General features: G+C 45.5%; 1 protein-coding gene across 1 annotated transcript in view; it reads left to right on the top strand.

The window, feature by feature from the left end:
- LOC144821209 (protein NEDD1-like) overlaps nt 1-17,986 on the top strand; it is a 752,172-nt gene that overhangs the window by 335,211 nt on the left and 398,975 nt on the right. The gene's annotated exons all lie outside the window — the stretch shown is intronic.

Here is a 17,986-nt window from a genome sequence, read left to right as displayed (position 1 = left end):
CACGTAGGCGATGTAATAATTTCTCAGACAAAATGAAATGGTTTTTTTTTTTTTCATCTTTTTCAAACTCAGAAGAAACCGCCATCAGTTGGTGCTCCAGTATGCACAACAATGGGATAGCTTTTCCCAAATTACAGTCCTCCTGGCTGACTGCACGCGTGAAGAACTCAAAAGGACGAAGCATGTCTGTCAGGCTTTTAACTATGGCCCATTGCGCCTTACTCATCCGCAGGTCCTCCTTCTGAGATGTAGCCTCTGTCAAGAAATAGTGATCGAGTACCGTATACTGCTCATACAGACGCTCAAGCATGTAGAAGGTTGAGTTCCAACGTGTTGCCACCTCCTGGATGAGTGCTTTCACTGGCATTCCACGTTCAAGTAGCAGTCTCCGCAGATGCTTCCGGGCCTTAAAAGAATGGCTGAAATGGTTGCACATTTTGCGGCAGGTGGCCATTACCTCGAACGCTGGACTCTCTTTATCACTCAAGAATTTTTGAACTACCAGGTTGATACAGTGCGCCAAACACGGCACTCTAACATGGTCACCAAGGAACATGGCCTTAACTACATTGGCGCCATTATCCGTGGAAACATAACCAATCTTGCGTTTTTGGGGGGATAGCATTGTCAAGACCTTTTTGTCAAACTCTTCCAAAAGGTTTTCTGCTGTGTGACTTTTCTCCAAGCCAAACATGGCTAGTGTTGCATGTTTCCGAGCAGCTTTGAAAACTTGGTCCGGGTCAACACCTGCGTTTAGCTTTGCTATAACACCTGAAAAAGAGACCCAGTGTGCAGTGATGCACATGTAATCATCGCCTGGGCCACTGGTCCACATGTCTGTTGTCAGATGTATTGTGTGAACAGCACTCTTCTGCAAAGCTGCCCCAATCGCCTGCAGCACATCTTCATGTAGTGCTGGAACCGCAACTCTGGCAAAATAGAACCGGCTCGGAACCTTCCATTTAGGGCAGAGCGTTGCAACTAATTCAAGAAAACCTACCGCTTCTACAAAAGAAAAAGGTAGAAGGTCCACAGCTAGCATTTTAGCCAGCTTAGTGTTATACAGACGCGTCAGTGGGTGGTTGCGTTCATATGGCACGTCTGAAGTAAGCATTGTTCTAATGTTGCCCTGGACCAAGCATTTACGGGCTGATAATGACTTCGTTGACCCAATTTTGCTCGCTGGTGAACTTTTGTGCGTTGGTGTCTCACTCGCTCCAACACTCTTAGTGTGCCTCACATTGGGTGTGCTGCTGACAGGGGTACTGGGTGTAAGGGAAGTGTTTGACACGTCTTCTTCCTGCTCGTCAACATCAGATGAAACATCAACGTTTCCTTGATTTTGGCCTTTCTTGATCGCAGCTAGGTGCGCAAACCATTTGACAGCGTGCTTTCTCTCAAGATGACCACTCTGGCCGCCGGTACCATAGTTGGTACCTGACTTACCACGACTAACTGCAAGCTTACAAAGGGTACAAATGGCAAACTTTGGATATTTGGGACAAACAGTAAAGAAGTCCCAAACTGGGGACTTGAAGTGTCTGTGGGACCTGGAGGAGGCGGCGATACCGGTGGTGGTGGTCATGAAGCTAATGCCAGATGAAGTGGAGGATCTGGATTGCCCAACTTTTGTACGTTTTCCACTTTCACCGCCACTAATTAAGGTCGAGGTTGACGCAGGTCTCTTCTTGCCAGAAAGAAATATGGAAGCGGGACGAGTTGGTGTACTACTTAACTCCAATGATTGTGGTGTTTCCACTGCCTCCTCATCGACAACATCATCATCATCATCATCACGCGCAGCAGCTCTTCGGGCTAGGGTCAAAATGTCTGTTTGCTGCATGCCCGCTGGGGCTGCAGTGACCTTTATGATGACTGGGTCGTCGTTGGCAGAGTCTTCATCAGCAGCAGTATCCGCCACTTCTTGTTGAGCCTCATCACACTCCATAAGTCTGAGACTTTGGACGAGCTTCCTTTTACGCTTAAGTACCTTTGTTGGATCATGGTGTGCCTCACTCTCAGACGGCTGTGGTGCTGGTTCCCAAGTTTGATCCGTATCATCAGAAGGAGGTGTGCTTGAAGAGGATGTAGACACCACAATTGATCTCTTCCTTGCTAGGGTTGTGGAAGACAATGAAGGATCAGCAGGAGGAGTGGCTTCCTCAAATGATACCTCGCCTTGATTGTCGATTTCCTGATGTGCCCCTACTTCGGGAGGAACAACTATTGTGGGCACTTGTGACCCTCCATGCACCTCTGCTTGCGCATCTCCTTGCGCTGCCTCTCCTTCCACATGTACTTGGGCTTGTACTTGCACATGTGATTGTTGTTGCGGCTGTGGTTGTTCAACACTCATCAGATGAGCTACAACAACCTGTGTTGATTGAGGGACATTGCTGCTGCTTTCTTGCGATGAGCCAACATCACTGGTCGATGGTGATTGAAGAACTATACTGGCTGCCTCTGCAGCACTCAAGGGCTTGGACTTAAGTTGGCGTGGTGGTGGTGGTGGCACTGAGCCCAATGGAGCGGGGGGGGTGCTGCCAGCTTGGTCCCCAGCAGATCCCGCTGCTGCTGCTGCAGGCATACTTTTTTTTTTACTCCCAAAAAAAGGGGCGGGCGGCACACCAGTCTCCTTGGTAACTTGCTTCTTCTGCTCCTTACTGGCACCTTTCTTGCTAGAGGAGCTACGGGTTACTTTTTTTGGGGCCATCCTCTTCAGAGCAGGTCAGCAGGCAGCAGTTGCACGAGTTGCAGAGGGTTCTGTGTCCAGACGTGACGTCGCGTGACGTTATGCTGCACACACCGCTGCAGGACTTCTTCCTGGCACTGGTGGTTCTCTTGAGTCTTCTTGTGCACCTAAAAGCAATGGAAGACAGAGGAACATCAGTTCAGTTATACACCCCAAAAATTCGACAAAACACAGAAAAATGAGCACAATCCCATGCCATCCTTGATGTTTACATTGAAGACACCCCACAGAAAGACTACGGACATGCAAGTATGCAACACTCACTACCCCTGGGCATAATGGATGAAAAGTAGGCAAAATAAGTGCAGGCCTCAGACACTGCCTCTCCTCAAAATGGCCCCTTACACCCCAGGCACATGTTGCCTGTACCAGCCAGCACTCAAGATGGCCACCACCACCACCCACATGGCCAGTCCACATCAACAGTACACCCCCAAAAAACAGAAAAACAGCCAGAAATCACCACAATCCAACGCCATCCATGATGTTTACATTAAAGAGAGTGAGACCACACCACAGGCACACTCAGTCCATGCACCACCCACCACCCCTGGGCAAAAGGCCACACCAGCAGCCCCCCAAAAACGACAAAAAACAATAAAATAAGCACAATCCCAGCCCATCCATGGCCTCAATTATGTTTAAATTCAAGAAGACACCCCACAGAAAGACTAGGCCCATGCAACACTCACCACCCCTGGGCAAAGGGCCCCACCAGCAGGCCCAAAAAAACGACAAAAAACAATAAAATCAGCACAATCCCAGCCCATCCATGGCCTCAATGGTGTTTAAATTCAAGAAGACACCCCTCAGAAACACTAGGCCCATGCAACACTCACTACCCCTGGGCATAATGGATGAAAAGTAGGCAAAATAAGTGCAGGCCTCAGACACTGCCTCTCCTCAAAATGGCCCCTTACACCCCAGGCACATGTTGCCTGTACCAGCCAGCACTCAAGATGGCCACCACCACCACCCACATGGCCAGTCCACATCAACAGTACACCCCCAAAAAACAGAAAAACAGCCAGAAATCACCACAATCCAACGCCATCCATGATGTTTACATTAAAGAGAGTGAGACCACACCACAGGCACACTCAGTCCATGCACCACCCACCACCCCTGGGCAAAGGGCCCCACCAGCAGCCCCCCAAAAACGACAAAAAACAATAAAATAAGCACAATCCCAGCCCATCCATGGCCTCAATTATGTTTAAATTCAAGAAGACACCCCACAGAAAGACTAGGCCCATGCAACACTCACCACCCCTGGGCAAAGGGCCCCACCAGCAGGCCCAAAAAAACGACAAAAAACAATAAAATCAGCACAATCCCAGCCCATCCATGGCCTCAATGGTGTTTAAATTCAAGAAGACACCCCTCAGAAACACTAGGCCCATGCAACACTCACTACCCCTGGGCATAATGGATGAAAAGTAGGCAAAATAAGTGCAGGCCTCAGACACTGCCTCTCCTCAAAATGGCCCCTTACACCCCAGGCACATGTTGCCTGTACCAGCCAGCACTCAAGATGGCCACCACCACCACCCACATGGCCAGTCCACATCAACAGTACACCCCCAAAAAACAGAAAAACAGCCAGAAATCACCACAATCCAACGCCATCCATGATGTTTACATTAAAGAGAGTGAGACCACACCACAGGCACACTCAGTCCATGCACCACCCACCACCCCTGGGCAAAGGGCCCCACCAGCAGCCCCCCAAAAACGACAAAAAACAATAAAATAAGCACAATCCCAGCCCATCCATGGCCTCAATTATGTTTAAATTCAAGAAGACACCCCACAGAAAGACTAGGCCCATGCAACACTCACCACCCCTGGGCAAAGGGCCCCACCAGCAGGCCCAAAAAAACGACAAAAAACAATAAAATCAGCACAATCCCAGCCCATCCATGGCCTCAATGGTGTTTAAATTCAAGAAGACACCCCTCAAAAACACACTAGGCCCATGCAACACTCACTACCCCTGGGCATAATGGATGAAAAGTAGGCAAAATAAGTGCAGGCCTCAGACACTGCCTCTCCTCAAAATGGCCCCTTACACCCCAAGCACATGTTGCCTGTAGCAGCCAGCACTCAAGATGGCCACCACCACCACCCACATGGCCAGTCCACATCAACAGTACACCCCCAAAAAACAGAAAAACAGCCAGAAATCACCACAATCCAATGCCATCCATGATGTTTACATTAAAGAGAGTGAGACCACACCACAGGCACACTCAGTCCATGCACCACCCACCACCCCTGGGCAAAAGGCCACACCAGCAGCCCCCCAAAAACGACAAAAAACAATAAAATAAGCACAATCCCAGCCCATCCATGGCCTCAATTATGTTTAAATTTAAGAAGACACCCCACAGAAAGACTAGGCCCATGCAACACTCACCACCCCTGGGCAAAGGGCCCCACCAGCAGTCCCAAAAAAAAGACAAAAATCAGCACAATCCCAGCCCATCCATGGCCTAAATGGTGTTTAAATTCAACAAAACAGTTGTATCATGCACCCCTAACCAACCCTGGTCCTACTGGATACTGTGGCTACCCACAATATAATTTATTTAATGTTCTGAAAAAGTTCCAAAATTTTACTTGCAGCAACTGTAATGCCCCAAACAAACTTACTTGTGAAAGTTGATTTCTAATCCAAAAGTGATCCAAACACAGTCAAAAAGGCCTCAAATCCAAATATCCAGCAGCACCCACAAAAAGTAATCCTTCCAGCTCCAGATCCAAATGAAAGTGACCAGGAGATGGACAAAGCACTGGGAGGAGCCTGCTGGACAGGAACAGGAAGTTGGAGACTGTGGGGCACTTCCTTCCTCCCCCCCCCCCAAAATGGACTCCTTGCAAAAAAAAAAGGCCATGCAAATGTCAACCTGAGGACTGATTCTGATAAAAATCATAATTTTCTGAAGGTTTATCCTGTTTGCTGGTGATTTTCTTGTGCGAAATTGCAAAATCTCTATTTCGCAAGTGCGAGATTGTTCCTTTCCGCCGCAACTACGTGTTCGCAATTGCGAACTCTCGCGAGGTGTGCTGTGCAAGGTGGCAAGCCGCGAGTACGTATTCGCGGGCGACAAACTCCCGCGGGAACACGCAGCAAGATCTAAAATGGCGCGTCACTCGCAAAGAAAAACAACTCGGCAAACGCTAAAATGACGGAAAGTGAACGCCGTGCACCACGCCGCGCGCCGCAACCAAGCAAAAAATCCGCCGCGAGCGGATTCACGGATTTTCGACAAATTCGCGAGCGTTCGCAGATTGCGGATTTGCCGAAAATCCGAAAAATCCGCGAGCGGAGCGGATTTTACGCCCATGCTTACTGATGACCCTTCTAAGCAGTCATGTTCTGTAAATTTAGCTGACATTTCTAAATTTTTCATCATGTTGTTAATAATCTCAAAGTCCCAACCATCAGAAAATTTACTGGGTGCGACAAAGTCACTCAACGAAACCTTAAATTCACTGTTGACAGTACTCTTTTTTTTTCACGATGAGATGACTTGTAAGGTTTCAGGACCAAGTTCGTTTTCTTACTTGCTGTGTCCATAGTACTATATTTTCCATCAATCATCCTTCCCAAGCTTAACACTAGTACGAGCCAGAGCAGGAGGAAAAGTACATCCAATCCAAAATTCCACCCATGGTGCAATCAGATATGTTTTTTTCTAGTAGATAAAGGAGTTCTGTTACTTTTTTCTTGAGAGTTTTGTTTGCTGGCTCATCTTCAGGTTCACTGGGAACCTCAGAAAAGTTATCGAAGTTGATAAAGTAGTCAGAAGCAGTTCTGTCAATTGTTGGGATTGCATCAGGATTACTTGAAATCACTGGAGCTGTCTCTTTCCTTGTCATATTTGTATACTCAGACGGTACATCATTGTAGACAGGGGTTTCTTGACAAACTGTTATTTGAGTTTCCAGAGGTACAAGTTCCATGGCTTTGTTGCATAGTCCTTCTTTGTTTACTGTTGGTTTATCGAAAGTGATAAGTCTTTCAGTTTGAACCTCTTGGATTCTAGCAAGATTTGGTCATCTGCTACTTCTCGGGAGTCCACTGGGCCTACTACTTATTATTGGCCACATGATTGTGGTTTGACCAGGTCGATAGATACAACTTTGTTCTCTCTTTTACCAGCAAGGGGCGGTAGTACTACTGATCTTGTTCCTTGGACGGCCAAGATAGGTACTGCTTTTCTGTAAGAAGGCCCAAATTCCTTCTTCACCACAATTATTTCCCTGACCAGACCCCCAATCTTTGGAATCCACACAGGCCTTGCTGGGACAGGTGGTTTTTCTTCAGTGGGCGTTTGCTTCTGTATTGTATTACTCAGACGTCTTCTTGTTTCATTTAAGTCCTGTAAAACAGCCATCAAAAGGTTTTTGTTTCACCACTGAAGTCTGACTATCGAGGTCTTCGATCATCATTCTAGTACCAAACATGAATTCATACGGAGTGACTCCACCCAGAGAATTTCTTGGCAGATTGTTAAGACTACATTGGACACTTGTTAGATGTTTGTCACGCCCATCACCCGAACCTAATACCATAGCTGTTATGGATTGCTTTATGTCACGTTTTTTTACTTCCACTACCACATTTCCCGCAGGATGGAAGGGATTAGAGTACCGCAATGCAATGCCCAAGCTGGCCATTGCCTCCTTGTAAGCTCGAGAGCTAAACGCAGGACCCTGGTCAGAATGCAGCGTGCCAATTGCGTATGTGCCGATAAAGACTCGCAAATCCTTTATAACACTTTTGGCGTCAGCCGAGCGCTGGGGCCACATCCAAATAAATCTTGTGCAGGAATCCACTGCGACCATGATATATTTATAGTTACCATCCCTTTGTATGGGACCACAGCGGTCCAGGTAAACACACGGTAGTGGTTTATCTGAAATCAGGAGGGACTTCTGTGCAGGACGTTTCACAATTTTTTTTAATATATATTTTTATTGATTATAACACGAGTAAAAATGTACATATCGGGTGTCATTTGGTGGAATATATTACAGCGGCGAACGGGCAAATGAGTTGAGGAAATACATTACAATTATAGGCATCTGAAAAATATCAATACCAGCTTAGAGCTGAGGCAAAACAATACGATACAGATCACCATAAGCAAACCTGATCAGAACCCGCCCACCAGAGATACAGGATATGCATATTGGACTTTCGACACCCGGATATGAGGAACAAAAAGATCAGGAGAATACGCCACATCTCTTGTGAAGAAGGGAAAAGGGAAATAGAAAGGTCATAGAACAAAATAAAGGAAAAATAAATCCCCCCCCTCAACCCTCCACCCTGCACCCCTGCGGATGGCTACGACCTAACCCCACTAGCAGCGTGCCTGTCGCCCCCTAAACTACAACCCAGGGAAGGGAAAAGATGGAGGAGGAGATGTATTACAAGACGATACGGGCTCCCGGACTCCCCTCCCCCCCGCCAAAAGCAGACACCCCCTACCGTGGAATTAAGCAAGTTATAACAGACTAATAAGCAAACCAATAGGGGAGCCACCAACAGAGAAAAGACCGTCCCGCCCAGCCCCCGGCACCACAGAGGAAGCAAATCCCTTTTCGATCATCGCAGTCACACCCAACCCAGACAATCAGAATTCCATCTGGCCCTCACTCCCACAGATACAAACCAGCAGAGCCAAAAGAAAGTCATTGCACCGAATTCAAGTCAAATTCAGCCCTGGCCCTTACGATCCATTGCACAAACCCCATCCAGTAGAACCAATATAGTAGCAAAAGAGCCAAAGCGTTGTTGAAAAAGGAGATCAATATAGCCTGAAAGAGTCAAAAAGGTTAAGTCTCGAAGTCTATCAGATACACGAAAGTCAATCCAAAAAGTATTAGTGGAGGTCTCCAGAAAAGAAGGAAGAAGTGAATCCTGTGCGGGCGATGACTTTGCCGATCTTGCTAGGTGTTCGGGGGCTCCAGTAACATGCCGCTGTAATCGTGCGGGTACAAGTGGCACCAGTTTCTGATCATATTCGGGGTTCTCCTCTCGAGGTATAGCAAGCGTCGCGGGGGTCATCAAATGTTGCAGGTCTGATACAAGGCTAGAGTCCGGTCTCAAACAAACAGTCTCGAGGCTTGCAGTTAAATTGTGGAGAGCAGCCTCCATTTGCAGGCGAAGAGCCCCGATGGCGGCCATTACGGTCCCCAGGGTCGGTCCACACATCGTCCGATCCATCTCCGCGTGGACGATAACAAAGCAGATTTTCAACCCCGGAGGCCGGCTACTCCGGGGAAACCAACAGGCGCGGAGTGGACGGAAGCGACTGGCGACTCACAGGCTTGGCAACCTTTACACCACTGCCGAGAGCGGGGGCCCCACTTGTGGACCCCGATGGCTGCAGCAGGGTCCCGGGACGTGGCCCCCCACCTACTGCGGCAACCACGTCTCGTCGCCGTTCGTCCAGTATTCGCAGGGACCAAAGACCACCACCAGGATAGAGAATATGTTCCACTCCGATGAGACCGGACTCCGCCGGGTATCCGCGGCCGATGTTGTTCAACTGAAACCCGGCTGGGTCAGTACTCGAGGCCCCGGCTTACACACTGGAGTAGGCCCAAAAATGAAAGACGGTGTAACTTCGTCAATAAAGGCGATAAAAACTCCGGGATTGCCCCCCTGGGCTCAGCAACGATTCAGACACATGGGAGTCTGGCGGGAGGTCAGGATGAAGTTCAGGATAAGTCCGCCAGCGACGGAGGTCGACGGAGCCGGGAGCTTATGCGGCCATCTTGGTTGCTTGCGTAGCTCCTCCTTCGACGTTTCACTATTGACACTTTTATTTTCTGGCAGATTTCACATTCTAGAACATAGTTTCTAGTTTGTTTCCTCATGCGCGGCCACCAATACCTCTGTTTTACTAATGATACTGTGGCGGAAATGCCTGCGGGTGAAGATGCCAGTCCTTCATGTGCTGCTAAGATCAGTCCTAACCTATGTTCCATGTTTGGAATTGCTCTATCCCCCACTCCAGGGATTCTATCAAAAGGAACATTATTCGCATCAGTTATATATGAGTACTTTATTGGAAAGCCTTTCGGGAGTGTCTTACCACTGTCTTTAACTGAAGCAGTGACAGCTTGCATTATTTCGCTGTCTATTTTTGTTTTTGACCGAGTCATCGCAGCTACGGAAGCCGTTTGCACAGCTGCATTTGCGGCTTCATCACCCAATGAATTCCCTTCAACGTGAACGCCATCACGCTGATGACTCAGTGTATGAATCACGTGAGTCTTTTGTAGTTCTTTCTGTAAAAGAACTACTTTTCAATCTCCGAGTGATTGAGTTTTAGTGACCATAGGTCTGAATTTACCTTCGCGCCAACGACCTTTAACGATCACGCGCGCAGCACTATAGGCTTGTTTACCCCAACTGCGGGCTGTGCTAATCCGTCTGTATATATTATACATCTGTAATGTTCTAGAGGCAGAATTTCGGTCTGCAATTGGACATTCGTATTCGTATTGTAGGAATTCTTGTGTCTTCAAGTTAGGGTCAGAAACGTACTCAACGTCTGTTACAGCAAGAGAATTAACCCATTGTATCCATCTTGGATGTAAAGCCTTAGCATTAGGAATGCTTGCTTTTGTTAATGCCTCTAAGGCAGGTACAGGAGTAACAATCAATATGTGTTTACCCTGCGCCAGAGTTCTTTCTTTAGATACTGCAGTTTGAACCGCTGTCAGAATTTTTTCTGTTGAAGTAAATTTCATTCCTGCTTGTGTGTACAAGTGTGATTTGAATGCCCTTGGTACCTTTTCTCCTTCATTAAAGGTCAGGTATGTGAATCTGCATCTCCCTGGGATGACACGGATCACGAGATTGCGCACATTATTGCGTGCATCTAATTTTGTTTTAGTTAACATGTCTGTTTGTACTGAACGTAAAATTTCTGTATGTGTTTGAGTCCAATTAGTTGGTTTGAAATCAGGTGTGAATAATTTGTATAGAGGTTTAACCCTTTCTGCGTAGTTCAGAACGTAAGTTCTTCCAAAATTCAGGAAACCTAGAATTGACTGTAGGTTTTTCAGCATTTTCGGAGGTTGGAGCAGCGCACATTTTTCAAGAAAGTTTGCTGCCAGGCTTTTGCCTTCACTTGATAACTCATACCCTAAGAATAGGACGTTGAGGTGGGCAATTCGTGATTTCTTAAAATTGAATTTGTACCCTTCAGAAGCAAACCCAAGTATTATGGTGTTTACTCTTTTCAAGTGCCTGTCCAAATCGTTATCTGTAAGATAGATGTCATCGACATATGATAATGCCTCATCATCTTACATTTGTAGTATTTCTGCTACTCTGGCTGAAAATAACCCCGGACTATTCTTAAATCCCTGGGCGAGACGGCAAAATTGTCGCTGTGACCCCAAGATTGAGAAAGCGGTCAAATGCCTGCTTTCTGGTGCAATGTTTTCGCAGAAAAACCCATTTGAAATGTCTAATGTGGTTTTATATTTTTTGCGCACAATGTTATTCATCAGTGCTGCACTATGTGAATTTTGTACTGCAAAAGTTTTGCAATAAGAGTTCAGGTGTCTGTAATCCAAAACTAGACAATATGTATTGTCTGGTTTGGAGACAGGAAACAAAGGATTGTTCATAGATGAGGTGCATGTTTTAATCACCCCTTGATATTCAAGTTGATCTAAGATCTCCCGGACTTGTTTTTTAGCTTCCTGCTTTACTGGATACAGCCTCTGAGCAGTAGGTTGATTTTTTTAACTGGATTTTGTGATGAGGAGAGTCCTCATCCCATCCTACATGATTTTTATATAATGCTGGGGCTTGGGCCACTGCCCATTTCCTGGCATATGTATATTTTATATGAATTGGAATGTGATTTGAGAAGGCTGGCATAATTATCTCTTCGCCGTGTGGGCACTCCCTAACAACGGCAGGTGGCCAGTCTTTTTCAGCTAGAAGTATGTCATAACCCTTGGAAAGCTTGTCCCAGAAGAGAGCTTTTATTTTTCTAGTTATGTCCCCCTCCATCCGGAGTGTTACTTCATATAACTTGTGGGGTACACTAACCCTGGTGTCTACAGTTTCAACATGAATGCTTGCATTCAAGTCCACTGTCTCCAGATGTAATGTAAATTGCATTGATATAGCGCGTAAATCACCCGAAGGTCTCAGAGCACTTGCACAGACACCAGACAGAAAGTGAAGGACAGAAAAATTAGAAAAGCCAGGTTTTAGGGATTTTGCGGAATCTGAGATAGTTAGATTGTGTCCTAATAGGTAGGGGAAGGGAATTCCAGGTTTCAGGAGCTGTTTTACTAAAGGACCTGTCGCCATTTCTCACAGTACGAACTTTGGGAACCTTTAAGAGCTGCTTGCTGGAGGATCTGAGGGCTCTGACCGGTATGTGGGGTTTGAGTTTTTTTCCAGGTAAACCGGCCCTTGTCCATGGATGGTCTTGTGTACTAAGCAGCACAGTTTGAATTGATACGTTTCTTAATGGGAAGCCAGTGCAAGGTCCTAAGGGAAGGATCTGATGGGGTACGGGGAGGAAGGTCAAGCACCAATCTGGCCGCGGTGTTCTGCAACACCTGCAGTTTTGCCAGAAGGTTTTTGTTTATGGAAGTTAATAGGGCATTCCCATAATCAATGTGACTTATGATAAGGCCTTGGACTAGGGGCTTACAGGACGAGAGGGGGAGCCACTTGAAAATTTTCTTCAGACTGCGCATCAGGCCAAAACTAGTCTGCACTACTTTATTGACTTGTTCAGTCATAGATAGCCTATTGTCGAATATCACCCCCGGATTCCTGACCGATGACCTGGGGGGAGGGCACGGTCCGAGTGTGGTTGGCCACCAATCGTCAGTCCAAGATTTGTCTGCTGTTCCAAAAAGCACAATCTCCGTTTTTCTGGCATTTAGTTTTTAAAAATTGTTGGTCATCCAGCTGTCGATTGCGACCATGCGGTTTTGAAATCTTAGTTTGGTTTCCGCGGGATCCAGGCCAATGGTGATCAGCAGCTGGGTATCATCAGCGTAGGATACTGTGTCAAAGCCATAGGCTCTGATCACTTTCGCCAGGGGGGAGACATAAAGGTTAAAAAGCGTTGGGCTTAATATCGAGCCCTGGGGAACACCTTTATCACTCTCCTGGTGGCTGGAGGAGTACATTCCGACTTGAACCTTTGAGCGCCTTTTGGATAGATATCTTTTAATCCAAATTAGCGCTGGGCCTTCGACACCAATCTCTAGAAGCCTCTCCAAGAGAATGTTATGCGAGATGGTGTCAAAGGCAGCAGACAGGTCGAGCAAGACCAATATGGCCGATTGTCCTGTGTCAAGGGTCATCCTGACATTGTCTACTATTTCGAGCAGGGCGGTCTCGGTGCTATGGTACGCCCTGAAGCCGGATTGGTAGGGGTCTAAAAATGTGTTCTCCTCTAAGTAGGAGCCTAATTGTTTATTGATCAAAGATTCCATAACCTTGCCAAACAAAGGGAGTAGAGAGATAGGCCGATAGTTTGCAAGCTGTTTAGGGTCGGCCGATGGTTTCTTAAGGATAGGTCTGATAATGGCCTCCTTCCAGTGCATGGGGACCGAAGCATGGGCTAAGGACAGATTAAGGATCTTTGTGAGGTCGGTGATCAAAGCGGGCGCAATTTTCACCAGGATCTGCGAGGAGGCAGGGTCGCCCAGATGATCCTTCAGGATCCTGCGAACTATGGTTACTTCTGCTGCGCTGTCTAGCATTGTCTGAGCCCATTCCCCGTTCTTGAGTTGTGTCCTCAGAATCCTCGGCATGTCTGACCTTTATGCTTGCTACCTTCTTTTTCGAAAATTTAGATTTTTTACTTTGGTGAATGGTTTCTTTGTCTTTGGATTTGACGCGTTCTTCTTTGTGTTCTGACCGTCCTCTTCTTTCCGATTTCTGTGGGGAAGTCTGAAAAGATCGAGAGGGACGTGTGTCATTATCTTGATATCTATCAGGTTTTCTTAAAGTATCCCTATTTCTAAGGTTGAATCTTTTTTCAGAGGGCTCCCGTTGGGGAGACCTACCTCCTCGTTGAGGAGATCTTCCCCTGGACTGAGATTGTTTCTCTTTAGGAGGTGTCTCTTTAGTGTTCTCCCACTTCTTTTTAGGAGTAGTCAGATTATTTTTAATAAAAGTTTTTTCAGGATTCTCTGTTAGTTGTGGTTTTAGTGGTTTCCCACCCAAACTATCTCTACCTAGTTCTCCATTGGATTTTTCAATGATTCTGGCAACCTCATACGGTTGCTCAGTAATGTCTGTTTCTTTTAATTTCTGGCGGATTGCCACTGATGCTGCTTCTCCTCTAATGTTGGCTAATAGTATAGGCAAGACCTGTTTGAAATCTTTCAGTAATTTCATACCCAGATTTAAGGCCGGTTCTGGACCGTATTCATTTTGAATCTGTCATAGAACGTCTGGTATCACCGCCATGGACGGAACACCATGTGTTTTAGTGTAGATTGAAGCAAAGACTGTACCCCAAGTGTCACAGTCCTCTATGTGTGGTGCAATCCCCATAGGTAAACAGATTGTCAGAATCCTGTGTTTCACATGAGGTGTACTATCAGGAAATACGGCCTCTATTTGAGTAATTTTTTGTGCTAACCAGAACGGAATCTGTTCTCGTTTTGCTGGCAGTTTACCAATGACGGACTGTATAGTCTGTGGTGTGATTTTATTTGTGTTCCCCTGGTGAGGGGTGTGCTGTCGAATTCTTACAGCTGGTTGGACTGTTAATGTCCGCATGACATATTGAACCAATTGTCTATGTATTTTAATTAATTGTTTTAGCTGAGCTAATAATTCTACATCGGACATCCTTTCAATGTCTGGATGTGGTGTATAGCTGGCTAGTACCGGCCATGTAGCTCCTGGTCTACCTAGTGGACCGAGCCTGGTAATGTGATTTTGATGTTGTAGGGCGCCTTTAAACCAGAGCAGATGCTCTTGGTAAGTTAATGGAATTTCAATGTCCTCGAAAGGAACGTATTCCGGTGGAGGTTCCTCTGCTTTGTAGTAGTGGAACCTTGTGTTCCTGCATTTGCTGCTGGAAACTGAATCCATGAATAGAATACCTCTGTCTGCCGATATTCATGTGCCACTATGACAAAGATCACTCTGCCACCTCTTGTGATACTCCATTATTTATGAGTCTGTAAGTTATACTTTTCCTTACATTTACCGGGAGCAGCATAGCATCCGTGTCATTTTCTACGATAGCAGCGTCATCTAAGACCACTTGAGCTTCTGAGGCAGCTCTCTCCATTTAGGTATTACTATCCGGCATTTTAGTCGGCTGAGAGTTTGCAGAATAAGTTTCAAGGAAACAAAGATTAGGTACACAATATTTTGGAACACTGTATCCTTCAACTTTGAACAAACCAAAAACTAATACATAGGATTTTTCGTCCTACTCAGTTTTGCGGATATTATCCTTTCACCCACTCCAGACGTCTTTTGGAGTTTTTACAGGAGAAAGGGGTATGTGTGAAAAGCACAACTGAGTTACTCTAGTATCTAGCGTTAAATTATCTCCTTACCAAACGTTGGGCGCCATGTAGTGTAGTTCCTATATTCCCAATAGGGTCTGCGCATTGGAATAATATACCCTGCAGCTTAGACGTAGGACTAAGGTCTACTAGGTCTCTGCCGAATACATTAGACTTAATTGTGAGTGCCAGCTTGCTCGGAGGTCACTAGAAACTTTCTCGAATAAACAAGAAGGGATTAGTCTCTGACAACCATATAACATGACAACTTTGTTTCCCCAGAATGAAACGTATCTCTAGAGTCACGGAAACAATAGATGGCTATTTCACTCAGTCAGAGGTGCATGCTTCGTTTCACCAGAGTTGCGTTAGAAATAGAGAGACGGGCGTTTTCAATAAAAGTATTTATTGAACAGTCTTATGTCTTAAGCATAAGAAATGCACTGCTACAATTGAAATGCTAATTAAGAAGTACACTGCATATAATACGAATAGTATTATAAAATAGTACTGTAAAAGCATTATATGGTTTCTGAGCCATATACATAAAATACACAGTATGCATAAAATACATACAATGATAAAGTAGTGGCTAAAAGTACTCAACTGGTGCTTCTAACATACGCCTACCACGGTGTACCTAACCTAAGCCTAGTACGAGGGAGGAGTAAGTGAGGATTAGTTTAAGTTTTAGTATTTCTCTGCCAAGAATCTGTTCAAGAATTCTCTAGGGATCTAATCAGCTCTGTACCTTGGTTTTAGGATGATAGAGGGCTGGTATCTCTCTCTCTGGACTCGATCTCCCAGCAACCCGCAAGGGTAGCCTGGAAACACTGGAGCTGGATTTCTCGGCAAGAGTAAAGACAGCATCTTCTCAGTCCGTCAGTTGGCGGGTCGGCTTCCTTCAGCACTTGCAGCAGCAGGGCGTTGGGCAAGTAGTTAGTCGATCTACTCCTGAACCACCGTGTGTTTGATTGAGCAAATGTAGGCATATTTATACCCCTGAAGGTGCCGAGTCTGACGTAAGATTGGACAGAATATCGTCACTAGTGCCTCAGTTCATTGAAAACTCCAGGATTTCTTGGATAAATCAGTATTCAAGCAGGGGGAGTTTCTGACTGCTGAAGGCTGGTTTTACCACGAAATCAATGTGGATTCTCAGAGTTTAGTGGAAGTAGCCATGCCGTATTAGGGCTGCACAGGCTATAACTAAATAAGGCAATGATTCTTTGTGCCTATATAAGGACTGGGTGATTTATAACTATATATGGGCAGGAATCTGGAAAAATTACACTAGGGTCCTAGATTCCCACATAACATACCTATTCCTATTTATTGACCTGTTTTTGTTTACATTGGTCTTCACGGCTATTTTCCCCATCATATTAACTCTTTTCCAAAATGTAATTCATAATAATAAACAAATGCAGTTTCCTTGCCTTTATTTTTCATAATACTTAGTTTTAAGAAAACTCTTGCTCTGTTGTGTGCCATGAAAAACAAAGAGGAAAAAATGTAGTTTCATTAAGAACAGACATTTTTCAAGCGAGTTATTATGACGATAATTTTTAAAAGCAATGAAAGCGAACAATTTAGTAAATATGAACGTATACCTTTTAGTAAATCGGGTAATTTATTACAATGGCTCTTGGACCAGTGAAGCCCACCCGAAGCCATACAAACAAGGTAAAAGCAACGTTAAAATTACAGGGACAGGTAATAACGGTTCTCATCGTTATGTTTGCATTCTTTAATGGTTCGTAAGTGAATTCCACCTTATTGACTCCGCCCATTTTAGGTGGGTTTTAAGTCAAATGCTCCTCAATCAAAGTTAGAGTCCAGGTAGGGCACCTCCTTCCCCCACTTAAAATCCTCATGGTTGTCCCTTTTGCATACACAATGCCAAGCTGATCTATAAGTGACTTGAAAATGAAAAACATTCAGTACCTGACTACAAGGAGTCATGGGGGGGGGGGGGCGGTCTTCAGACTGCGTGAACCCAGCAACATACACTGGTCCAAATAAAAGCTTGCTCCAATAAAAGGGCTGACAAAACTGAATGCAATCAAACAGTGGAAAGTCGCCAGAGAATAGGATGCAATGCAACACAGGGCAGAGTGCCCAAGGTGTGGGATGGAATACTTGGGAAAGGCAGGGGCAGGTGAAAGGCAACACCACAACTGTTGGACAGAGTACTTTGGTGGAGACTTAACAAGAAGTGATAGGGATGTTGTGTGGCTGAAAGACGTGCCACACAAGAGGGATAATATGTTTCTCTGCTTGTGTTACTACTTATAGTGCAACATCGACTGGAAAACAGGAAGAGACAATCAGCTGTTTGAAACCTACATCACAAACCATTTTTAAAGTTGTTATCCTGTTTATCCTGTCCAAATCAGAACTACATGTCCCAGAATGGATACAGAAAATCTGGCCTCGATAAACTAATGACGCAGAAACCTGGTAAAATGAAGAGCGCTACTAATTTACACTTCGATCTCCTTCAGCATTTGGTTATAAAATTGATCACGCGCTGGCGTCGTAAGAGAAACCTGGGGTCCAGGATAGTCAGAAAACCATATACTGTTCAAAAATTGTTTTTAGGCCAATGCGTGGCCATCACAATAAAATGCACTAGTGAATACAAGCAAACCTGGAGCTGTAAACTGCAAGCTCAGAGGCCACGAA

This window comes from Lissotriton helveticus, chromosome 1_1 (genome assembly GCF_964261635.1).
Source record: "Lissotriton helveticus chromosome 1_1, aLisHel1.1, whole genome shotgun sequence".
NCBI classification, from domain to species: Eukaryota; Metazoa; Chordata; class Amphibia; order Caudata; family Salamandridae; genus Lissotriton; species Lissotriton helveticus.
Note: the sequence above shows the minus strand (reverse complement) of the source record. Positions and strands in the feature narration are given on the sequence as shown.